At 54.8% G+C, this 21,156-nt stretch overlaps 1 protein-coding gene across 23 annotated transcripts in view; it reads left to right on the top strand.

Moving 5' to 3' along the window:
- PITPNM2 (phosphatidylinositol transfer protein membrane associated 2) overlaps positions 1–21,156 on the top strand; it is a 164,043-nt gene that overhangs the window by 72,247 nt on the left and 70,640 nt on the right. For 2 of the 23 annotated variants that reach the window (XM_010813933.4, XM_024977286.2), the window contains exons 1-2: positions 4,677–6,040; positions 6,496–6,696. The exons of 14 other annotated variants lie outside the window; for them this stretch is intronic. The gene's annotated coding sequence lies outside the window, so the exon portion shown is untranslated. Of the gene's footprint in view, positions 1–851; positions 1,041–1,969; positions 2,107–2,191; positions 4,586–4,676; positions 6,041–6,420; positions 6,697–21,156 lie in introns of those variants that run through there. 7 more of the 23 variants (XM_059876029.1, XM_005217856.5, XM_059876031.1 and 4 more) reach the window with 6 other exon arrangements.

Genomic DNA, 21,156 nt, shown 5'->3' on the forward strand with positions numbered 1-21,156 from the left:
GGGCACAGGTTTGTAGGAGATCCCTCTGGCCGTCCTGTTAAGAGAAGCAGGGGGCATGTGGGAGCCTAAGAGGAGGTTTTTCAGGGTGAAGGGGGAGCCGCCCAGGGCCCCCAGTCCTCGGCAGCAGTCTCTAGGTGACCCGTACCTGTTGGTGGGCTCACAGCACACGTGGAGTTATGGTTATTTATGGTTATGTTTAAATTTTACTGGAGTCCCCACTGCCACCCCCCAGACATCACTTCTCCCCAACTTGGGCAGATAGGGGCTGGTGGGGTTGGTGCGGGGGAAACAGGAGTGGGATGGTGGCTTGGCCAGGCTTTGGTTCCCATTGTTCTGGCTTTGAAGCCACACAGCTGTCCCCTGGGCCCTTGATCTGCCCTGGTGTGGGGTGGAGTGCTGGGGGTCCCCTCCTACCCTGGCCCATCTCAGAGTCTCCTGCCTCTCAGGAGGCCCATGAAGGCCAGATTGGGGGGAGTCGGGGGCCTGGACTTCAGCCCCAATGCCCCCCTCCCTATACCCCCACCTTGCCTTGTGTTCCTGCAGCCGCGCGTCTGGGTTTCAGCATCTGCAGAGTGAGAAGGTCGAACTGAAATCTGATCTGGACTCTAGTCCAGCCCTGGTGCCAGGGCACAAGCCTGTGAGAACGTGGGAAGGTGTCCCTGAAAAGCCAAGATAGCCCAGGCAGAGATCACGGACCCCCTGTCCATCCCCACAGGGATCCCTGCTGCTACTTTAGGAGTGCTGAGAGGGTCTGTTTCAATCCTCCAACTCCTCCCTGGACATTCCAGGGATGACCTCAGGAGTTGCTGGGGGAAACGGCAGGACATGGGGTTCTAGAATAGGGGTGTGGGGCTGGGGGGGCAGGAGGAGAGGTCAGCGGTTCAGGGCCCTACATCATCATGGAGTCTGCTGTGCCCACTCCCCAGCTGACGCCTGTTGTGTTCCCCGAGAGCCCGACTGCCCACCTTCTGTCCTTTTAGAGGGAGCGTGGGGGGCCAGGCTGCAAACAGAGGTTCGCTCCACTGCCCAGACACCGTGGGGTAAGTAGGGAGGGGAAGGGATAGAGGAAAAGACAGGAGCTGTGTGCAGGGCCTGTGTTCCCAGCCTGTTAAGACCTTAGAGCTGCTCTGTCCAGAGCAATCATCAGTAGCCCCATGTGACTTCTTAATTTAAATTTAATTTTTAAAAGCATTATTTATTTGGCTGCACCAGATCTTTCATTGTGGCATGTGGGATCTATTTCCTGGACCAGGGATTGAACCCAGGCTGCCTGCATTGGGATCTCAGCATCTTAGCCACTAAACCCCCAGGGAAGTCCCTTCATTTCAAGTTTAAGTTAAAGTAAAATATAATTAAAAATTCCATTGTCCAGTCACACTGTTCACCTTCCAGGGGCTCAGTAGCCCCTGGGCTAGCGGTAGCTCAGGCATAGAACACGTCCGTCATCCCAGAAAGTTCCATGAAACAACACCAGTCTCATCTCCAGAGTACCCCCTCAAGGTGGAGACTATTTGCCCCCATTTTACAGATGGAGAGGCTGAGGCTCAGAGAAAGGAAAATGACTCACTAGTCAGGCAGCCAGTGAGTGTAAGAGAGCACTTGAACCTGGGGGCATTGGGTAGATGTGGGGATGCTGTGCACATGGGTCCTGTTGCCCAGAGGGCCGCTTCCTGGGACAGAGGTGACCCAAATCCACTAGCTGGCCACACACGTGTCTGGCACCCCTGCCTCAGGGCCTGGTGGAGCTCCCTGACTCAGGCTCCATTACCCAGTGGGGAGCAATGCTTTAATGAAAAGGCTGAGCAAGGATTGACATTTCCATTTGGGGCCTCCTTTTGAGACCAAATCCCATAGAAGAGGCTTCAGGAAACATCACTGGGTTCTGAAAAACTCATTCTAAAAGTGAGAGAACCATAGCCAACGGCTGGAAGCAACGCACATATCCAATGACTCCGATACTGTGATTCAGCTGTAAAGAGGAGTGAAACACTGACACACGCTACCAAGTGGACGAACCTCGAGAACCCGATCCCGATGCAGAGTGAAAGAGGCCACATGAAGGGCCATGGCGTGTACGAGCCCGTTGATTTGAAGTGTCCAGAGCAGGTGAACTCACAGAAACCGGGAGCAGACTGGTGGTTGCTGGGAGCTGGGCGGGGCGGGGGGGCGGGTGGGCAGGCGGGGAGTCAGTGCCTATCATGATGAGGCTGTGGGTGGTCAAAATGTTCTGGAATGAGAGGGGATTGTGGCAGTCCATGCCTCTGACCTGTGGGCTTTGAAACAGTAAGAATGGGACTTCCCTGGTGGTTCAGGGGCAACGGGGCTTTTCTGGTGACTCAGCGGTAAAGAACCAGCCTGCAATGCGGAAGATGAGGGTTCAGTCCCTGGGTCGGGAAGAAGGAAATGTCAACCCACTCCAGTATTCTTGCCTGGAGAATCCCATGGACAGAGGAACCCAGTGGGCTACAGTCCATGGGGTCTCAAAGAGTCAGAACAGTTTAGCAAGTAAGCCACCACCACCACGAGCAGCTAGGACTTCTCCTTCCAGTGGAGGGGTTGCTAAGGTCTTGCATGCCTCTCAGCCAAAAAACCCCAAAACCACAAAACAGAAGTGATATTATAACAAATTCAATAAAGGCTTTAAAAAATGGTCCACATTTTTAAAAAGTCTTTTAAAAAATGGTAAATTTTATGGGTGTTTTGCCACATTAAACATAAGTGAGAGGAAATGGTAGAATCTCCATGGTGCACGTATGTAATGTTCAATAGGAAATGTGTTCAACTTTGCTGTGTGTGTGAACGTTTTCATGATAAAGCATGAGGGGGAGACTAGAAGAAAATGGTGGAGAGCAAAGGTTTCCCAGATCGCGGCCTTCAGAGACCGGAACCCAGCCAGGGCCACCCTCGGGCCTGTGTGCGTCAGGGGGTGCAAGGCCTCTGCCGGTGCCTTCAGTCTCTCCAGGGCCTCAGTCCTGGCCGTGGGCAGCAAGGGGAGGTGGGATGTGTAGGGGCTGTGCCCGGCATGCTTCCGTTCCCCCCAAGGGCACAACGTTCTTAAGCTGGTATCTACGCACCTTCCCCGGCCCCTGCTGTCTTGGTATCGAACTGCCCTGGAGTTCCAGTTGGGAGGATGGTGGGGTTGTGTCCACTTGTGGTGAGGAGTGGAGGCCCAGAGATGGGCCTGGATGTGCCCCTGTCATGTCACCTCCAAGAGGGGAGGCTGAGACCCCAGCCCAGGCCTCCCGGTGCTCTCTCTGTCCCCATTTCTCCAGTGTGGTGTGAGTGTGGGGCCAGCAGCGAAGGCCAGAGCTGGGGCTGGGGTCGTGGACTGGACTAGCAGCGGGGCCGGCAGGGGCCAGTGGCAGCAGCCCAGCGCAGGAGAGGCAGGGAGGCAGAGCCTGCGAGGGCTGTCCACCCCGGAGAGGCATCCACCCAGGAGGATTGTCCACCCTGGAGAGGCATCCACCCAGGAGGATTGTCCACCCCGGAGAGGCATCCACCCAGGAGGATTGTCCACCCCGGAGAGGCATCCACCCAGGAGGATTGTCCACCTGGAGGGTCATCCACCCTGGAAGGTCGTCCACCTGGGAGGGCTGTCTACATGGGAGGGTCATCCACCCGGCACCCCAGAGTGCCTTCATCTTTCCTGCACTTCCTGCAAAAGAGGCTCTGGGTGTCGAGGTCCTCCCTTAGTTGAATGTCTCCTCATCCCACCTGAGGTTGGAAAATATGGCTGAAACTCATGGGGAAATGCACCTTAAGGTCTGGCAATGCTGATTTTTAGAGACAAGGAGACAGGTGGAGGTCAGAAATGCCTCCTCCAACACCAGGGCCCCAGGTGGTACCCAGGGCGTCGGGAGGGGCTCTAGGCCCCTCAGTCCCCAGGGAGTTTAGCCGGGCAGGTGGCCGGGCATGAGATGAGGGGCGCAGCTCATCTCGGGGTGATGGAGCGCAGTGAAGCAGGCAAGGAAGCCCTGAGCTTTCTGTCCACTCACCCCTGTCTCCTCCCAGTGGGCAGAGAGCTGCTGTCTGCCCTACTGAGTCGGGCCAGTTCCCTTCCCAGCCTGGCCGCCTCAGCCCAGAAGGCCTGGTTCGGGGGAGGCCGCACCAGAAGTGTGGGGATTGGCTCCAAGCTGACGCCTTCCCTCCGGCATAAGGTTCCTCCGCCCGCCTCGGGCTCTGCCAGCGGCTCCCCTTTCTCCATGGCAACTTAGCTCAGTGGTCCCAGTGGAGGAGAGAGAATCAATTCTTCCTCTTCCCTCCCTCTCTCTCCTCTCTCCCCACCCCTTCCTCTTGGCCTCCCTTCCTCCTCCGTCCCCGCCAGGCTCACGGCGCTTCCATCCATCGGTCCATCCCTCCATCCGTCCCTGGTCCCTGAGGCGCCCTGCCGTCTCCAGGCATGGGTTGCCGGCAGGGCTGTGTGCCGGGGGTGGCTCCCTGAGGCCGTCAGCATGGGGAGCTCAGGGATCCTCCGCAGACATGGGAGACCGTGGGACCAGCCCCCGGCCAGCTCCTATGGCATGTGGCTTCCAGCTCTGACACTTTGTCTCCCCTCTTCCCGGTCCTTACATTTTCTTCCTGAAAGGTAATGTTCTGCTAAAACTGTCAGAGCCTTGGGATGGGTTTATTAGCAAGGCAGGCTCTGTCCTGGTCACGTGGGCTGCTTGTTTTCCCTGGAGTCGCTGGGGTGGAGGGGGAGAGGGAGGGAGAGGCATGGCCCGACTCGGAGCTGGAGGGCACACAGCAGAGTTTGGGCGCATGTGGGGTCTTTCCTCCAGGGTGGCTCTAAGCGGCCCACTCCCACTCCTGGTGCTTGGGTCTGTGGCTGTCTCTTGCTCTTCCATTTTTCAGCCTCATCACTACACAGCATAAACAGTCTGCTTTCCTGGACTGTGGTCTGACCACACGAGGAGGGAGAGGGAATTTGGGGGCATGCACGTGCACCCCAGATGGGACAGGGCTCCCAAGTGGTGATGGCTTGGTACAGATTTCTCTATCTAATCCTTTCTCACCTGGAAACGGAGTTTGGTGGGGGAAATGTTACGTCCCCGTAACCAAGCATTTCCCAGAAGATGGTGTAGTCAGGCTGATCCGGGCAGAGGGAGGGTCCTAGCTGTCTGGCTGTCCCGGGCAGTACCACTGTGTGTCTGGGACAGCCCCTCAGTAGAGTGTGGCTCAGACAGAATCCTAAGACCGCTGCCCAGCGGGTTGAGGTTTTCCGTTGTGTCTACCCCGTTTCCAGCCATGGCATTCAGGACAGCTTCTCATAGCTCTCCAGAAAGGAATCGGGGAGATTACTCCATCCGCCGCCCGTCCCAGGGGTGGTCTTGGGATCCGTGCCCCTCTGGTTACCTCTGCCTCCTGGCAGTGGATGATGGAAAAAAACAACCCCTCGCTGTCAAGGAGAACATCTCTGTTGATGGAAAGTGAGGCCCGAAGAAAACAGATTTAACACTCAGTTCTTAGAAGCCACGGGTTTGAATGGTGCTTAAGAGGAAGCCCTGTGTGATCTTTAAATAGAAAGTGAATGCCAGTGACTCAGAGGGAGGCTTGAAAGTTTGGTGCAGGTATCAGAGGAAATAATAGTCAGCCGTGATCGTGGTCCCCACCTTGGGGGCTGAGGTGGCAGGGCGCCTAGACACTCAGGTATGTGTTCAGAGTCAGGCGGTTCCTTGGATTATGTGCTTGGATTATGTGCATTATCTCTGGCGGACTGCGTTCAAAAACAGACAGCCCAAGGCAGGGCTCCCCCACCCCCCACCCCAGGCTGGGTCTGTGGTCGGGTCTCTTTAAACTGTGTTTGCTCCCGAAGCCCCGTTTCGCTAAAGCCGCCTTAACCTCTGAGTCCTCCGTGTTTCCCTTTGATAATCAGATCGGTTCCTGTGGGGCAGGATGAGAGGAAGGCTTTTGTGCCTGCGGCGTCTGTGCTGTGTCTTGCTTTCCCTTTGCTGCGAGGCTGGCGTCTGTCTGTCACCGAGCCCCTGCCGGCATCTGGGCGCTGTGCAGGCTTCTTAATGACATTAGCCGCGTCTGGATTCTGGTCGGTTTGCTGTAAATTCTGATGGCTTTACGAGTCGTGAGATGGGGTGGGGAGGCCGTGTGCTGGTTGGGTTGGGTTGGGTTTGCTGAGAACGGAAAATCTGATGTGACACGGGAAAGGTCAGCCCCGTGAGTGGCGGCACCCCGTTCTCAGCTCAGGTCCCAGAACCCACGGGAGGTTGCGGCCGCTGGGGTTACTTGGCCTCCCCTCAAGGAGGGGTGTCTTTCACGGGCATCCAGGGTTGGGGGGCAATGCTTGGGCGATCCACGTTTGTGTTTAATCAGCACGCCAGCAAGTCGGAAGGATGGCAGAGCAGGGCTGGCTTGCGGGGCGGGGATGGGGGGGGTGGTGTGGGGCGGGAGGGAAGCACGGCTCCGCCAACCCGCCGGCTTTCATCCAGAGTGAATCCTGAGTGCTCTGTGCCAGCCTCCCCCCCTCCCTCTCCTGTCCTCCAGCACAAGGAGCCAGCCTCCTCTCTCCAAGCAACCTCACAAACCGGTGCCTTACTTGAAAGCCTCGTAAAGAGCCGCAGAGGGTGTGAGAGCAGGTCGGAGAGGTGGGAGCCTTTTGGCTGCCGGTGGCTCCAGCCTCCCCAAGTGTGGAAAGCTCACTCCAGGAAAAGTGGAATAGTGGCCGTGTTGGCTGGCTTTCAGGCGGTGAGTGGCTCTCTCTCTTCTTTAATTCGACGGGAGCCCTGGGATGCAGGGGAGGGCTTGGTGGGAAGCCTGGTGGTTCGGACAGACCTCAGGAAGCCCACAGGAAGATCTCTGCGGGGAAAGTTTGGTTTGCCTTGCCCTGTGCGCTGGCGTCCCCCCTACCCAGGCTGTGTCCGGGCAGGACAGGTGGTCCTGGCTCAACATCCAGGGTTCTAGGACTTGGGACCACGACCACCTGAGAGGCTGAGACTAAGAAAATCTTAGTGGTGGCAATTCATCTTTTTACACAAATGGCTTAAGAAATTGTGCAGGAGAACAGAAGCTCGTGAACATTCAACTCTCCCGGTCTGCTTTGCAATGTGCCTGAACATACACACACACACACACACACACACACACACACACACATGCAGTCATACACATGCACACTCACACACACACACACACACACCGTTTTCCCTGCTTCCATCAGGGATGCATGTACCAGCTGGCATTCTGCCCTTGATAACATGATCTCCTATAAACAGTTCCCAGTATTGATAAGATCACACAGCTGTCCTTTTTGTGCATTGCTTTTTAGCTCCGAGTCTTATGTGAGTGAGACAGACCATTTGTGTCCACTTCTGGAAAGCTCTGCCCTCCTCTCTTACCGTTCCTCTTTTCCACGTCGCCCCAGGCTTTGCTATGTTGTTAGGTGTGTTATAGACATTAGTATACTTGTGTCTTCAGTGGAAGCCCCAGGTGCCAGCTTTTCAGATTGGGCTGCTGAGGGTCTCAAGCTGAAAGGAAGAGGGGCTGTCAAAGAGAGAGAGTGCTGAGCTTAAGAGGTGCTGAGCCGGAGGCCGTGCGTGTACGCGTGCGTGCAAGTGTGTGTGTGCCTTCCCACGTTGTTCGTACTTAGGCATCCTCAGCTCTGCTTTCCATCTCTCCCCATTGTCTGGTTCAGCAGACTCTGAGCTGGGATCTTAACACCCACCTCACAGGCGCCTTCACAAATCTCATCTAATATAAAAATTTGCAACCACACTGTAGAAGTGGTTGGTGTTGTCCCATTTTACAGGTGAGAAAACTGAGGCCAGGAAGATCCCCTAGAGTAGGAAATGGCAAGCTGCTCCAGTATTCTTGCCTGAGAAATCCCATGGACAGTGGAGCCTGGCAAGCTATAGTCTATAGGGTCGCAAAGAGTCAGACAGGACTGAGCGACTGAGCAGAAGCATAAACTGAGCATCAGAGCAGTTGAGTAGCCCACCCTATGGCAGAGCCAGAACTCAGCTCTCGGACTCATTCATTCACTCATCAGTTACACATGCAGCCTGCTCTGCATGGGGTCCCCTGCCTCTGGGCTTTAGGATGAAGGGAAGATCCAGTCCTTGCTCCCCCAGGGAGGAGGCCCTCCATCCCAGCTGTCTAAGGAGAGAAAAAGAAAGAAGCAGAGGGCAGGCCCTGAAGGAGGAGGTGGTGCAGGGTGGAGTGGGGAGCCCCTTACTCACCCACCGCCCATCACTCCCGCCCTCTGCTCTGTAGAGAATCTTGATTCTCCGGGTGCTGATCTGCTCTCTATTGTGCTGTGGGGGCAGCCTGGCTCACATTCTTGTAAAACTTAAGGTAGGGACTTTCCTGGTGGTCCAGTGGTTAAGACTCCATGCTTCCACTGCAGGGGGCCGTGGGTTTGATTCTTGGTCAGGGAACGAAGATCCTGTGTGCCAGGCCAAATATAAATAAATGAGAGCACATGAAATGTTCTTTGGGAAAAAAGAAAAAGAGTTAAGACATCGTCTTATCATCCAGAAGTCTGCAGAGTGGGTGTGTGTGTTTTATGAGACCTTAGGTGTGGGTGGCTTGGTGTAGAAGGAGGGCCATGTACCCCAGGACACTGTGCCTCAGTTTCCTCATCTGTAACCTGGAGAGAGCACCACCCACTTTATGTACCTCAGCCAGGAGGAGAGGAATGTGAGGGTGTGTGGCAGTGAATCCCAAGAATTGGCATCAGAGGGTTGTTATCATGCATTTAGATATCCTGGTATTGTACTATCTGATGGCTCAGAAAAGACTGTAAGCATTTGGAGTATGTAGATATATGCATATAGATACGCAGAGAGAGAGTGCGCCAGTGGTAAAGCAGATGATTTAAACAGTGATTCTGGGTAGAGAGAATCTAAGAGTTCTTATGTTATTTTTGCAACTTTTTGGTAAGTTAGAAATGAAAAAAAAAAAAAAAACAGAACAGCGTTTGAGAGCTTTTCTCTAAAACTGGACAGAATAGTGACATAACAGAGGAGGGTTTGTACCTTAAGAAGCCACATGAACAGAGCCAACGGCTGGCCAGCCTGCGGGCGAGAGGGAGCTATGGTCAGGGAGCTTTCAGATTGTGGCCAGGCCAGACTCTCTCAAGATAGGGCTCTCCTTGGACTGGAGGGCCTCTGAGGTTGGGGCTGGGCGAGGCCTTCCCCGGGGCCTGAGTCTGCTTGCCCCAGGCCTGGATGAAGTTGATGGTTTCTTGACGGGATGCTGGTTTTGTTTGGGTCCAAGCTGCAGCCTCCCTTCCCGTGCTGTCAGCCTTGTGGCCTTCCACTGAACCCCTGGCTCCAGAGAACCCCTTTCAGTAAATCTTGGCATGCTCGCTGGGAGTTCCGGCTCTGCTGCCCGTGGGCCACCCCAACCTCCAAGGTGAGCGTGGTGGTACCCGAGCCAGCACCCCCAGCGAGTTCTGTTCCAGGTTCCCCACCTTGCTGCAAGAGGATCATTTCTCATCAGGTCCTCCTCACCTCTCCAGGAGTCGCAGGGAGGACAGAAGGCAGCACAGAGCGGGAGTGTGGGGCTCATTCTGGGCCATCTCACACCATCAGGTGCCCACTGCCCACTGGGGAAACACGGAGGTGGAAGCGAGACCGAGCCCCTGTCCTGTCCACTCTCTGCCATCAGCCTAGGCGTGAGACCTGGGAGATCCCCCAGGCCTCTCTGAGCTCAGTTTCCTGGTCTGCACAACAGGGTTAAGGACGGTGCCCTTGGGAGGCGGGAAGGACCAGGGAGGGTATATGCAGAGCCTCACACTCCTGGCCAGCACCTCACTCCACCTGTCTCCCCGTGCCCTTGTCAGGCACTTCACAGCTTTCGAGGCGTGGACACACCATTATCACTGCCTGCGGCTGTGACTGGGCTTTGTCAGGGCCACAGCAGGCTGCGCAGACAAGGAACCAGGAACGGGGAATTCAGAACGCAAGCCAGCTGCCTGGTTTCCTTTGCCCACTGGGCCCCTGCGAACTGCATGGCTAAAGTCCTACCTTGAGACTCCAGGTTCCTGGATGGGGAGACTGGGAGGTGGGGGCTGCCCTGGGGAGACAGGAGGAGCAGAAGTCGTTAGCCACATGGACCCGGCATTGAGTCCCGGTTGTGAGGCCTGGCGGAAGTCACTCAGTGCCGCCAGCCTGAGTTGTGTTCTGTGCAGAACAAGGGCGATCCTCGTGCCAGGGGCGCTGGGTGAGAACGGGCCGAGAGAAGGAGCGAGATGATGCCAGTGATTGCGTTATAGGGCTCTCCTCCAGGGCAGGACTCAAGAAAAGGATTAGTTTCAAATAGACACTCTGTACCAAAGGTCATCCGAGGATCGGGGCCAGGTCAGCTGCTGCTTTACATGTTCCCAAATGTTTGGAGAGCCAGTGCTGTGCCATGGCCAGCGGGAGCTTCCATCAGAGGTGTGGTCACTCAGCTGCCTGCGGCTTAGAAGAGGAAGGCCTGGGCCTCGCCAGCCAGCTGAGGGCACAGGGCCCCAGCAGTGTCCCTGGTGGAGAAACCAAGGCACAGGGAGTGTGTCTCATTGCTGGAGCCGGATGTGGCCACAGTGCCAAGGAGGGGCCTCCCCAGACCCAGAAAGAGAACAGAGAGCAGAATCTATGCTTGAATCACCTCCTGGCCTCTTCCCCCTGGGGTAAGAGGGCGGCTTGAAGCTGTTTATAGCCCTCTGCCCTCCCGGGTAGCAGCCTACGCACTGGGGATTCCAGGTCAGGCCCAGAAGTTGGGGAAGTTGGCACAGAGACCCAGAGAGGTTCTCTTGAGTACCCCAGAGCCAAGCTGGGCTGGGCTGGGCAGCTCCAGGGCCAGGGAAGAGTCCCCCTTCCTCTCCGCACTGGCCCCTGCTCCCTTCTACCTGCCCCCCTCCCTTTGCAGCTGTGGCGAGACCTCGCTGGTGACAAAGCACGGGCACGAGCCATCACATTCTTGGGCTGCTTCTTGCCCCACAGCCAATGCTGGCTGGGCCGGTGCATACAGAGCCTTTTCAATGCTGAGCCCTTAGAGGTATACCCCCTACTGGTCCTGGCTGAAGAACCAGTTGGTCCTGTTTGTTGTTGTTGTCTTTAAAAAAAAAATGTTTACTTTTTGGCAGTGCTGCCCAGCATGTGGGATCCTAGTCCCCTGACCAAGGATCGAACCCACACCCCCTACATTGGAAGCATGGAGTCTTAACCACTGCACCCCAGGGAAGTCCCCAGGCGGTCATTTAGCAGGCAGGGCTGCCTCGTGTGCAGCCTGAGGAGGAGATACTGCCCGGTACTCCTGGGAGAAGAGCCTCCGTGCCATGGACAGCTGTGCTCCCTCTAACCACCTGGCAGTCTGCGAGGACTCAAGTACGGCAGCCAGTGGGAGGGCTCCTGCCTGGGCCTGGCCAGTGCCACATTCCTTGGAGCCGCCTGGCCTGGGTGCTCCATGAGACCTGTCTCTGCAGGCAGTTGACAGCAGCAAGCGCCTTCTAGGGGGGCCCCAGGGGGCCCTTATTAGTTGCAGCAGGCAGGTCGTTCATTTCAGCGCACATACTCTCTAGTTGTGGTGGGCAGGCTTAGTTGCTCTTCAGCATGTGGGTCTTAGTTCCCTGAACAGGGATTGAACCTGAGTCCCCTGCATTGGAAGGTGGATTCTCAGCCCCTGGGCCACCAAGAAAGTCCCAAGAATCTTGATTTTGAACAAGCTCACGAGACATTTCTAAAGCAGCTCATCCCTGGACTTCAGTTGCAGAGATGCTGCTCTTGGCCATGGCAAAGCCCTTTGAGCGCCAACTTCATCAGTGCTGTGATGGCCCTAACCTTGCCCCTTGGCAAGCATCCACAGAGCTGGGAGAGGGAGAGCCCCTCCCCCGCACAGGGGTTTGCTGATGCTCAACTGTCTGAGCTCCCTTACCCAACAGGAGACCAGGGTAACCCCAATCTCAGTCCCAGAGCTTCCAGAAGGCTCGGCCAGCTCCCCATCCCCCAATGAGAGGTTCTCCAAAAATGGAGACAGGTAGGGGACGCGGAGCCAAAGGTCAGGGTGGAGGTCAAGCATCTCTCACCAGAGAACCTGCAGTGGCTGGGACTTCCCTGGTGGTCCAGTGCTTAAGACTCAGGACTCCCAATGCACAGGTCACGGGTTTGATCCCTGATCGGGGAAGTAAGATCTCACATGCCACATGACATGGTCAAAATTTTTTAAAAAGGGAAGAAACAGCAATGCTTGGGTTAGGCCTGTGCTTCTGGTGCTGGCTTGGGGCTGCACCCCTGAGAACTCAGACAGGGCTGGGCTGGGCTGGCCTGACCGGGTGTGGGGGCATGGAACAAGCTGTCTAGACACCAGCGTGGGGAAAGCAGAAAGGCCGTGTGGCCGCACATCCAGCAGCCACTTCATAGCAGACAGAGAATGGTTTCTCACAGCCTTGCATGGGCTCCTCAAGTGACCTTACCTAATTGGGCTGCAGCCCTGGTGAGAGCCTGGTGACAGGCGTGCTCTGTCCTGCTGAGCTCCGGTGTCACCCTCCTGGCCAGGACGCCATTGCCTTGTCTCCTGAAGGCTCCCAGCGCAGGGGCACACTGGGTGATGCCCATGTGGTCAGCTCGGGCTACATCCTGTTTCCTGATGCTGCAAACCAGTGAACCAGCGTCCCAGAGCTGCTGTGACAATAGACCTCAGGCTGGGTGGCTTAGAACCACAGAGATGGATTGTCTCTCCGTTCTGGAGGTCAAAAGTCTGAAATCAAGATGTCGGCAGGGCTGTGCTCCCTCTGAAGATTCTAGGGGAGGATCCCTGCTGGCTTTTCCCAGCTCCTGGTGGCCCCAGGTGTTCCTTGACTTGTGGCTGCGTCTCTCCGATCTCTCTGTGTTCACATGGTCGTCCCCTCTGCGTGTCCTCCTCCTATGTCCTCTCCTCTTCTTATATGGACACCCTTCATTGGATTTTGGGTTCATCCTAAATCCAGGATGATCTCCTCTCAAGATCCTTAACTAGATCTGAAAAAGCCCCTATTTCCAAATCAGGTCATATTCTGAGGTTGCAGGTGGACACAAATTTGGGGGGACGCACTGCCGTCCACTCCACCCAGTAGGCAGGGCAGGTCTGTTGCACCGGCAGGGGAAGCAGTAGTCTGGCAGGGGGAGGTCCCAGGAAACAGATCTGGGGCTTTTAGCTGCCTCAGGCTCTGTTGTCAGCTAGGGCAGCTTTGCCTCTGTGAGTAGAATCAGAGCCCAGGGCACAGGAGGTGATGTAATAGCCAGTGGGGAGCGTGGGTAACTATCCTGGAGAGGGTGTGGGGCTTGGACACCTGTTTTGTTTTGTTAAGGTTGGTTTTATTTATTTATATATTTATTTTTAATTTATTTTATTGTTTTTGGCTGCACTGGGTCTTCGTTGCTGCGCATGGGCTTTCTTTAATTGCGGCGATCGGGGGTTACTCTCTAGCGGTGTGCGGGCTTCTCACTGCGGTGGCTTCTTTGTTGCACAGCACGGGCTCCAGGGCACACGGGCTTCAGTAGCTGCAGCACAGTCTCGATAGTCGTGGCTCCCGGGCGTAGTCACTCTGTGGCATGTGGGATCTTCCTGGACCAGCGAGCGAACCCATGTTCCCTGTATTGGCCGGCAGATTCCCAACCACTGGACCACCTGAGAAGTCCTGGACGCATGCTTTATGATGTCCTGGGCAAGAAAAGCTAAACAAGGCTCTGAAGAGCTTCAGGACCAGATTGAGTCCCAGGGAGACAGATTGCTTGACATAAGAGCCTTCCGGCAGGACCTTGTAGGGTTGAGCGTGCCGTCCTGGGAGATGCTTTCCCAGCCCTCAAAGGACTGGTATTGCACACAGCATCCGAGTCCCCATCCCATGAGCTCTGAGCCTGAGCCTGAGACTCACCCCAGGACAGCCAAAGGGACATGGCAGTGCCAGCCCCGGACCCCTGGCTCATGGGTTTGCAGGGGGAGGAGTGCTCCCACATGCTGCCATCGACTCCTCTGCAAAGCCCAACCACCCCCCTCCCCCAACGTGCCGTCCCACCCCATTGGCTTCTGCAGCCGGGTCTCCCTCCCTCAATCTCTTTGGAAGCTCCACATCCTGCCAGCTTGCCCAGGAACCTTGTCCAGGGGCCAGCCGGACACCCTGCCTTCCCCCGACTCTGCCTCTCTCTCAGCACTGGGCCCTCACGGGGCACTACACTGGGGGGGCACAGTGTGGAGTGGTCATCTAGGTGCTTGGCACCTGCAAGAGCCTTCATCCCCGTGCGTCCAGGGCCTGTCCCAGACGAGATGCACTGAACACATCTCAGCCATGGGGGGATGCTGGTCTCCACACCTGCACGCACAGGCTGGATGCTTTTGAAGAATATAAGGTCCAGCCTTGCCGTGACCTCCTGCAGACCTTGGGTGTATCCCTCTCCCTCAAAGGGCCCTGAGTCCCCATCCACCAAGGAGCAATGGATCCTGCTGCTGTGTGAAACCCTTCCTGTGTCTGACTTCTAGGAACTGCTTACATCAAGGGGTGATGGAGGGACCCTGCCATGGTGCCATGCATTCCTCTTTGCCAGGACCAGGTGGCCTGTGCCTGCCTGGCTGCTGGCATCTCAACCACCTGTCTGCATCCCTGCCCACACTGTGATGTCCCTTAGATGCTCCTGCTCAGAGAGAAGTAATAGGCTCAGTGGTGGAAGACACTGTTAGCTCCCAGCCCCGCCCAGGGTGCCTGTCCACTGGAGCCACCTGCCTCATCCTCAGCAGCTTAATTTTTTTTTTTTAGTTGAGATTCACGTAACATAAAACTGTTTCTAAAGTATACAATTCAGTGGCATTTAGTACACTCACGATGTTGTACAGTCACTTCTGTCTAGTTCCAAAATATTTTCATCACCCCCAAAGAAAACCCTGTACCCAATTCTGGGGCTTTTTCTCCCTTTTCTGTTTTATTTTAAAATTGTGATAAAGTACACATAACACACATAAAATACACGTAACAGGCTTCCCTCATAGCTCAGTCAGTAAAAAAAATCCGCCTGCAATACATGAGACTGGAATTAGACCCCTGGGTGGGAAAGAGCCCCTGCAGAAGGAAATGGCAACCCACTCCAGTGTTCTTGCCCGGAAAATCCCATGGACAGAGGAGCCTGGTGGGTGACAGTCCATGGGGTCGCAAAGATCAGGCACGACTTAGCGACTAAACCACCACCACATATAACAAAATTTACCGTTTTAATCATTTTTAAGTGTGCAGTTCAGCGGCTAAGTACATTCATATTCTCATGAACCATCACCACCATCCATCTCCAGACCTCTTTTCTTTCCCTGAGCTGAAAGCCTGTCCGCATTAAACACTAAGCCCCCACTCCCCCCAGCCCCTTTCTGTCGCTATGAATCTCTCCGGGCACCTCATAGAAGTGGGATCATACACCACTTGTTCTTTTGCGTCTGGGTTATTTCACATAGCATCATGTCTTCCATGTTGTAGCAGGAGTTAGAATTTCCTTCCTTTTTAAGACTGAATAACATTCCATTGTATGCATCGACCACATTTGGTTATCAGTTCATCCATCCCTGGACACATGGATTGCACCCACCTTCTGGCTATTGTGAGTCCAAACCTGGGGCTTTTTTTTTCCATTTCTTTTATTAGAGTATAATTGCTTTACAGCGTTGTGTTAGTTTCTGCTGCACAACATCACAAGTCAGCCAATGTATACATATATCCCCTCCCTCATGAGCCTCCCTTCTACCCTCCACCTCCATTCCACCCGTCTAGGTCATTGCAAAACATCAAGCTGAGCTCCTTTTTGAGAGTCTAATGAGAAAAGTACGGGGGTAGGGGGTCTGACTAGGCTGTCAGCTTCCCAGTACATGCTCCCACCCTCCTTGGTCCATAATTAGCTCCAGACCCCTGAGCCCAGGCCCCTGGGCAAAGATGATCCTTCAAGAATGTCCTATGCCACCTGTACCTTCCTCTCTGAGCCACGCTGTCTTCCCTGCTCTTAGGCCCCAGTTTCTCCTCCAGACAAATCAGAGCGCAGCTTGCTGAGGACCTCAGCCCTCACTGGGACCAGCTGGGCTTCCCTGAGCTCTGACTCGCCAAGTGACCTTGGGCATGTCACTTCCCTTCTCTGAGCCCTCACCTGTCTTCTGTCAGAGAGACATGATAACCTGTGACTGCCACTCCCGTGGTCCCAGCTCCTTGGAAAAATGCCCTACATGACCATTCCCATCCTTGTCCTCCACTCTCTACTGCCAACCCTTTCCCCACTTTCATTCTACCCACAGGGGTTTTCTGAGTACTTGCTTTGGGTGGACTGGGGCTGCCCAGGAGAGGGGGCTTTGAGCTGCCTTGGAGGGATGACCAGAGTATCAGGCTGAGGCGAAGAGTTCAGTTGTCCAGAAGGAGGTACCCAGTGCCCCAGCATCATCTTATTTAATCCTGCCTAACCCCGTGAAGTGGATGATGTTCCTGCAAACTGGTGAACTGAGGCCTGGAGGGGTTGAAAGACTGGCTCAAAGACAGAGCTTAAATTTGAACTGGAGTCCATCTGTGCCAAAGCAAGTCTTCCCCACCGCATCTTGCTGCCTCCCACTAGCTTTGTTTGTTTGTTTCACCACCTCGTTTTATTTTATTTTTTGCAGGGTGGTGCCTGCCCCCACCGCCCCCACCACCCCCAAGCCTGCTGTTCCGTTCAGGGCTGTCGAGTGCCTCCCCCCTCCCCACCCTGTTGACACGGGGCTGTTGCTGGGCTGGTTTTGTTTTTGACCCAGTCAGCCTGGCAGGGAAGTGGCGGGCTGTGTGCAGAGCTTCCAGAAATAGCCCCAGGCTCCCCGCCAAAGATAGAAGAGCCAGACTGTGTGCGATGGGCTTGGACCGGTTAAGATGACTCAGTTCCCCGCACCCCAGCCACCCCCTCTTCTTCTTGCCCCCCCCCCAGCTCACCAGCCCTGCGCCTCACTCAGCCCGGGCCACCGGATGTGGCTTCACATCCCTGTGTCCCTAAGGTGGCCTTACTCCCAGGAGTGCCCAGAGGCTGCTAAGGGCTACCAGCTTCAGGATGCTGGCTTCGGTGGGTAACCCTGGGCTCAGAATCAGGGGTTCTTGTTTCCTCCCTGTGACTAATTTGCCCGGTTTGACCTTGACCAAGTCCCTTTGGACTGCAAGGATATCAAACTAGTCAATCCTAAAGGAAAGTAGTCCTGAATATTCATTGGAAGGACTGATGCTGAAGCTCCAATATTTTGGCCACCTGCTGCGAAGGTCTTTTCTTTTCATTAGAAAAGACCCTGATGCTGGGAAAGATTGAGAGCAGGAGAAGGGATCGACAGAGGATGAGATGATCGGATGGCATCACTGACTCAATGGACATGAGTTTGAGCAAGTTCTGGGAGATGGTGAAAGACAGATAGGCTTGGCATACTGCAGTCCATGGGGTCATAAAGAGTTGGACACAACTGAGCGACTGAACTGACTGAAGTCCCCATTAGCCTCTTGGCTGCAGTCTTCCAACAGAAGATGCGGAGAGGGCATCTGTCTGCCTGCCTCGTGTCATCATGCAGGCAGGGGTCCCAGCCGGTGGTCGGAAGGTTGGTGAGGACAATACTGATGAGTTACTTCTCTACTCCTGACTATTGTGAGTGTGAGGATACAGGTCAGAGGGAAGCCGTCCCTTAGCAGGGCTGTCTCAGCATTACCGTTGCCATCATCATGGTACTGATGGCAGCCGCTACTGTCCCTTGGGTGTTGTGTGCTGGGCACTTTACGTTCATTGTCTCTCTCTCATTTTTAAAGGCATTTAACAATTTTTTTGTTTATTTATTTATTTTTGGCTGCACTGGGTCTTCGTTGCTGTGCACGGGGGTTTTCTTTAGCTGTGGTGAGCAGGGGCTACTTTTCATTTTGGTGCTCAAGCTTCTTACTCCAGTGGCTTCTCTTGTTTCAGAGCATGGGCTCTAGAACACAGGCTTCTATAGTTGTGGTGCACAGGCTCAGTTGTTCCGGGGCCTGTGGAATCTTCTTGGAGCTGGGATCCAACCCGTGTCCCCTGCACTAGCATGCAGATTCTTAACCACTGGACCACCAGGGAAGTCCCCATTCATTGTCTCTTAATTTACCAAACCCCACCTCCGCTGGACTACCCTACGGGATGTCTATGACATTGGACCTACTTCTATAAACGAAGAACTGAGGCTCGGAGAGGGAGTAAATTGCCAAGACCCAGTGAAGGGTGGAGCCGCTATGGGAATCCTGGTCTGGCTTCAAAGCTGGGCTCTGCCTTTGATGTCTTACCCCCTCCTCCTGGGTAAGCTTGTCCCTGCTCTCGGCTTCCCTCTCCAGACTGTGAGACCAGTCTCTTGGGGCTGCCTAGAACCAGCAGCTTGAAGGTTCTGTCTGTGTTCACCCGGGGAACCTGGAATAGGACAGAGATCCATTAGGGCTTGGCCTCAAAAGAGAGCCTGGGGGCATAAGGGCATCTCTGGGACTGAAGATGCTGCCCTTTTAATATCACCCTTAGTTAGTTATTTATGGGAGCAGAGCTGATTTACAATGTCGTGTTAGTTTCTGGTGTACAGCAAAGTGATTCAGTCATACATATATGTACATATGTGTGTGTATGCGTGCTAAGTCACTCCAGTCGTGTCCAACTCTTTTCGACCTTATGGACTGTAGACCACAAGGCTCCTCTGTTCACAGGATTCTCTACTCAAGAAGAGTAGAGTGGGTTGCCATTTCCTACTTCAGGGGATCTTCCCAACCCAGAGATGGAACTTACGTCTCCTGCATTGGCAGGCAGGTTCTTTACTAGTGCCACCTGGGAAGCCCCGTATACATACATATATGTGTGTGTACATATATATTCTTTTTCATGTTTTTCCCCACTGTGGCCTATTACAAGATATTGAGTATAGTTACCTGTGCTATACAGTAGGACCTTGTTGACTATTTTTGCTACTCTCAAACTCGTAATGTATCCCTCTCCCACCCCCAACACCTCCTTTTATTTTACTTATTTTATTTTTTAAATTATTTCCTGTCTGTGCTTGGTCTTCCTTGCCATGGATGGGCTCTTCATTGTGGCACGGGGACTTTTAGTTGCCCCACAACATGTGGGATCTTAGTTCCCCAACCTGGGATCAAACCCAGTCCCCTGCATTGGAAGGCAGATTCCTAACCACTGGACCACCAGGGAGGTCCCCCCTTTTTATTCTGATCACTGAAGCAACTTCACAGAACATGTCGATCAGCATTCCCAAACAGCGGGCCCCGAGGGCTCCCTCCCCATCCTTGAAGCACCGAGAAGGCCGGATTGGGCCTGCGGCTCGGTTTGCCTCCGCGCCTGCGGCTGGTGTGATTATGTTTACATGCATCGTCGTGTGTTTCTGCGTGTGCGCCTTTGTTTTTGCTTGCTGACTGGTCTCCTTGTGAGTGTCCCCGGGGTCAGGGCCTGGCGGGTGTTGGGGGCAGGAGGCTTGTGACTCTGATCCGGACCTCGCCGGCTGCGGGATGAGCCAGGGCTGACAGTCAGTTGTTTCCCTGGTTTGAGATGAAAAACACTGACGTGCAGAACCGCAATTCCTTATCCTCAATTCCAAACTCCAGCAAGCTCTGAAAAGCAAACACTTTTTCATAACTCACTTGGCAGCAAACTCCCGCCTGAACCGAGGTGAAGCTATTTATAGTCCAAATGGGGCTATTTATAGCCCTTATGTATTCTGGGTTCACTTATTTCACTGCAGAAATGTCCACAGAGTTGATTATTGGATGCTGCTGAAATATGCAGCGTTACCATCTAACGTGTGGGGAGCTCTGAATTCTTAAATGTGTCTGGCCCCAAGGATAAACCTGCTTTTGTTCTGGTTACAATTAGCCCCTGCCCCAGCACCCTCAGTGTCCCTCCCAGTGGGTCTCTTTCCTGGAGCTAAAGTGGTGATGCCACCCACAGGGGCCTCCAGGACTCCACCCAGCACCACCAGCAGTGCCCAGGAGGTAGACATTTTTATGATCACCGTGGGTGATAGAACACATCCTTATTGCCAGGCATACTGTGGGCTTCTCTCTGCACGTATGTCTGACCCTTCTCTTTGGATGTATTATCACCATCCCCTCCCCTTTACAGATGAGTGAACTTTATATATCTTATCTAAAGACAGAAAAGAGAAAGTGCCAGGGCTCAGACTTGCTCTTCCATCTTGCTGCCTTTCTGGGAGGGAGTATGGGGACATAGCATACTGGATTTGTAGGCAAAGCACGTTGAATGGGGAGGAGGCAAGCAGATGGTTCCCAGGTGCGAATGGAGGGAAGAAGACAGATGCGAGCTGGGCCCTTCCCTGGGCAGGGAGGAGGGGAGCGAGCCAGGAGACGCTCTGTGCTGCAGGGCCTCCTTGGGGACCCACCACCCACCCCCTGCTGCAGTTCCTGCTTCTCAGATAGTCCTTTTGTACACGCACCTGTGCCATCTCCTTACCTTGCCTGTTCGCGGCAGCTGGCGGCTGCGAGCACTCAGAGCTCCTCGCCCCCGAGCCTCTTCTGCAGTGCTGTCTGAAGCTGCGGGCGCACAGGGAGCTGGCATCACTCTGCTCAAACCCCATCTGCCTGCCCTTCTTGGGGACCAGCTCTCCCTGTAACCTTCAGGAGCTCCCTTGCATATGGGAGCGTTGGCGGGCTCCGAAGTCCCCGAGTGCATGCTCCCTGATGTGCAAGCTCTTCCCCACACATCTCCCACCATCCTGTAGCAACCCAGGGATCCCCTCGCCACCTGCCTGCCGTGGCAGTCCTGCTAGAGAGCCTTTGCTTGACCTCTTGCCCACCAAGAGTGTCTCCCACCCCCGCCCCACCCCTGGCCAAGCCACACCTGCCCCACGTCATAGTGCAGGGAGAGAGCGAATCCCAGGAGGGCAGCCGTTTCCTGATCTGCAGAGTGGGCTCTAAGCAGTTGCCTGCCCTGAGCTGTCCGTGAACAGGCTTTAGGGCAGGTGCCTGAGATAGTATGTACTTTGGCATGAGCTCCACTAGCAGGGCTTGCTTCTTTCCTACCTAATGGGGTCAAGAAAGTTCCTCTGTGCGGCCATGGACTTGAAAGCAACTGTGGCCCCTTGTGGAGAGCTTAGGGTTGAGAGGCTAGGGCTATGCCCTGGCTCCCTAGAAGGAGAGGAGGGAGGGATGGATAGACGGATGGACGCGCGTGTGTGTGGATGTATGGGTGGATGTGTGCA

This window comes from Bos taurus, chromosome 17, assembly GCF_002263795.3.
Source record: "Bos taurus isolate L1 Dominette 01449 registration number 42190680 breed Hereford chromosome 17, ARS-UCD2.0, whole genome shotgun sequence".
Lineage (NCBI taxonomy): Eukaryota > Metazoa > Chordata > Mammalia > Artiodactyla > Bovidae > Bos > Bos taurus.